Below are 3,494 nucleotides of genomic sequence, written 5' to 3' on the forward strand. Positions count from 1 at the left end.
CTTGTCTCTTGGAAGGTCTCCTTCCTGGTGGCCATCATCTTGGCTCATAGAATGAGTGAATTCTGCACACTATGGATAGATCCTCCATACTTTTTGGAAAATAAAAGTAGTACTCTATATCAATCCGTCCTTTCTCCCTAAAATCTCTTCCTCCTTTCATGTAAATCAAGAAATAGTGCTCCCAGCATTCTACCCGTCACCATCTAAGGACTTTGAAAGGGTGCTGCATACACTCGATGTTTGCCACACGCTAGCTTTCTGTTGGTCTTGGAGCTCATTCCACCAGGGCGATATTAACATTGATGGCCCTCCACACGGGAATACCATTAGATGCATTCTGCTGAGCAGTTATGTTCAACACCATCCACATTCATCTACACCATCGGCTCAATGTAAGAGCCAGACAGGACTGCTCCGTTGGTTGTGTTGTGTTGCCACCCATTCTCTTGTAACAGCACCTCCCACCTCCTTTAATGGTATGCTTGCTAGTCACCCATATGTATGATGCACAGAGACTACAATGAAGAAAGGCACGTTGCATATCTGTACCTGTCATTCTTTGGGTGATAATCTGTGCATTCACCCAGCCCACCCGCCGGCCTGCATCAGTAGGTAAAGCTGATGACTTTACCTAAAGTCATCAGCTTTAGGTAGTAGGTAAAGCTGATGACTTTACCTACTATTTTAATAGCAATAGGGACAGTTCAGGACCTAGAAAAAAGGGTCAAATGTCAGTCTCCAGTTGGATTAAGAAAATGGCAGGAGCATGCCTACTTATATAATGAGTGTGGGCAGGGCTCCCGCAAAAAAATCTTGGTTTAGCTAGAGGAATATTTCCAAATGTGGCACCATGCAGACACAGCACCCATATGTGTGAATGCACTAATGACTCCTCAGACAGTTACAGGTATGCAACTTGCTATCCAAGCATTTGCATAGACAATTTTTAAGTGCTTGGATATGGTACTCTTGACCTATCTTTGCTTACAGGTTTGTTTTTCTTGCCTGTCACATTATATCAGTCACTTTGGATTTGTAAGTTTCCTAGTTAAAAACAGCTCTTTGATCCTTCCACAAGTAGGTGAAGTATTCCACCTCCCTGAGTGTTGCTCCAAAGTGATATGCTATGGGAGAAGGGTGCAGATTTCTTATTATTTCAAAGCAACATCTTGCAAAAGACAAGACTAAGGACCAACAACATGACCTGTGCAGTGGCAATAGACTGCACGGTTGCTCGCGTGAATGCTGGAATATTTCTTGTAGTTAAAGAATTGAACTGCCCTTCCATTCAGTGAGTGGCTGCGGCAATGCACAATAAATTCAAAAAGCTAAAAACAGATAGAATACATCTGTTGCAATAAAAAGATGAGCCCTTTGAAATCAAGGCTTGGACAGCTCTGCAGAAACCCATCTAGCCTCCTTAAAAGGGAGTTCACAACTGAAGTACTGCTATGCAAAAACCTTAATACTAGACTTAATACTAAACAGTAGAGTTGAAAGGAGCCAATAAAACCATCAGGTCCAACCCTCTACACAATGCAGAACTCCAGGTTAAAACATCTCTAACAAATGGCTGTCCAGGTGCACCTTAAATGCCTCTAGTGTGGAAGAATCCATGACCTCCCTAGGTGATTCCATTGGCATATTGCTCCAACAGTCCAGAAGCTTTTCCTGATGTTCAGCTGTAATCTGGCTTTCTGTAACTTGGCCATTCATGTCCTGCACCTTGGGATCCTGTCCCTCTTCTGTGTGAGTACCTTTCAAGTACTTGAAGAGTGCTATCATATCTCCCCTCAGTTTTCTGAAGGCTAAACATGTCAAATTTTTTCAGTCTCTAATCACAGGGTGATATTCCAGTCCTCTAATCATCTTTGTTGCCCTTCCCGTAATCTTTTCCAGTGTGTCTGCATCTTTCTAAAACAGGTGCACAAAACTGGATGCAGTACTCAAGATGAGGGCTATTTATTTATTTGAAACTTTTGTATACTGCCCACTACAAAGTAGTCTCAGGATGGTCTTACAATAAAACAAAATAAGGCACAGCATCCATTCTGTTAAAACCTCAATTAAAATCAGTTTAAACCTTAAAATACTGGGGAAAGATTTTGGTCTTGGCACCAGAAGAACCCCTCCAGGGAGCATATATAACCAGTAAAAGGCCTGGTATTTTTGCAAAAAGAATACAAAGTGTTTTGCATACTGAACATTTCCAGAGGCTCCACCCATCAAGGCTCCTCCAAGTGGCTTCCAGGGTTACTGGTGACGTTGCTGCCTCCGGCATGCGCCCTTCCTCAACAAGAGCTGCTTGCTCGGACTTTTGGCCTTGCCTGCTTCTTCCTCTCCTGCCCCACCCATGCCAGCTCCGAGTCCTCTCATGCATCTGTGGCTGCAGGAGCTGAGTGGCCCCTTGGACTGAGAGGGAAGGAGCTCTCTCAGCAGGGATGCTTACAGGATTCCCTTCCCACATCTTCCTCCAGCCAAGTCCCCTTCTTCCTGGCTTCCACTTTGCCTCTCATGACTGAGGCTTGGCTGGCAAGTGCACCCTGCATCCTCTGCCCCAGCTGGGAGGCTGCCCTTTCATTCACGCTTTCTCTCTACCTGCCCTTTTTGGATAGCCCCCAATTTTTGGAGTATTAGCATGTTAGATTTAAACCTCAAGGCAGTGTGTTTATTAAGATATAAATCTCATAGTATTCCATGTCCTTAGGTTTGCAACTCTGCCATCTGTTAGGTCAGATTCATGATCCATTTTCAAAAAGTTCTTTCTAGTCTGTGCATGTGGCCCATTCCTGAGAATGGTGGAGGCAGGGCTCTCTTCTCTTCTCTGCTATAAAGGTCAAAATGAAAATCCGCAGCTAACAGCACCCAGAGTGGGGTAGATTTGATGACAAAGGAAAGAGTCAGACTCCAGAACTATACTCCCCATATTTTATTTATTCAAGAATATTGAATCTACACAACTGCTGCTCTGCTAAAAATTTACTAAAAAATGTCTGAAAAATAAAGTGCTGTTTCAAAGAAATGAGAAATTGCAGATGAGCACCATGTCTTTAATAACAAATGGACTGCTGAGCTCTTCTTCATTTTAAATGAGGATAAAGCAGTTTGCATTAAAACTGTCTTGAAACTGTCTCAGTATTAAAGGAGTACAGTATTAAAAGGCACTTTGAATCCTGTCACAAGAACAGCTCAATATATCAAGGAGAGGTGGGAGAGAACAAGATAAATTCTTAAAAATGTTTTTGCCACAAAATAGTTTTAGAAAGCATGCTGAGGAGAACATGGCAACTGTGGGGGGCCTATTGTGTTGCCAAATGTACTGCTGAGAGTAGTAGGCTATTCACTGATGGTGGAATTGTTAAGTGCATGGTTACAGGAATGAGGAAATATATCCTGATAAGGTACTTTCTGTTAGTTGTGTCAATTTAGCTGCATCTACACTCACCAATCACCAGGCATGTTGAAGAACTAGAAGAGCTGCATATGTCACTGAC

General features: G+C 42.9%; 1 long non-coding RNA gene across 1 annotated transcript in view; it reads right to left on the minus strand.

Moving 5' to 3' along the window:
* The window catches only part of LOC123017738, a 24,675-nt gene extending 21,374 nt beyond the window's left edge, over positions 1-3,301 (minus strand). The window contains exon 1 of the long non-coding RNA XR_006413658.1: positions 3,290-3,301. This is a non-coding gene — a long non-coding RNA (uncharacterized LOC123017738). The remainder of the gene's footprint in view (positions 1-3,289) is intronic.
* Between the last annotated feature and the right edge of the window lie 193 nt (positions 3,302-3,494).

This window comes from Varanus komodoensis, unplaced genomic scaffold (assembly GCF_004798865.1).
Source record: "Varanus komodoensis strain SLA01 unplaced genomic scaffold, ASM479886v1 scaffold100, whole genome shotgun sequence".
Taxonomy (NCBI): domain Eukaryota; kingdom Metazoa; phylum Chordata; class Lepidosauria; order Squamata; family Varanidae; genus Varanus; species Varanus komodoensis.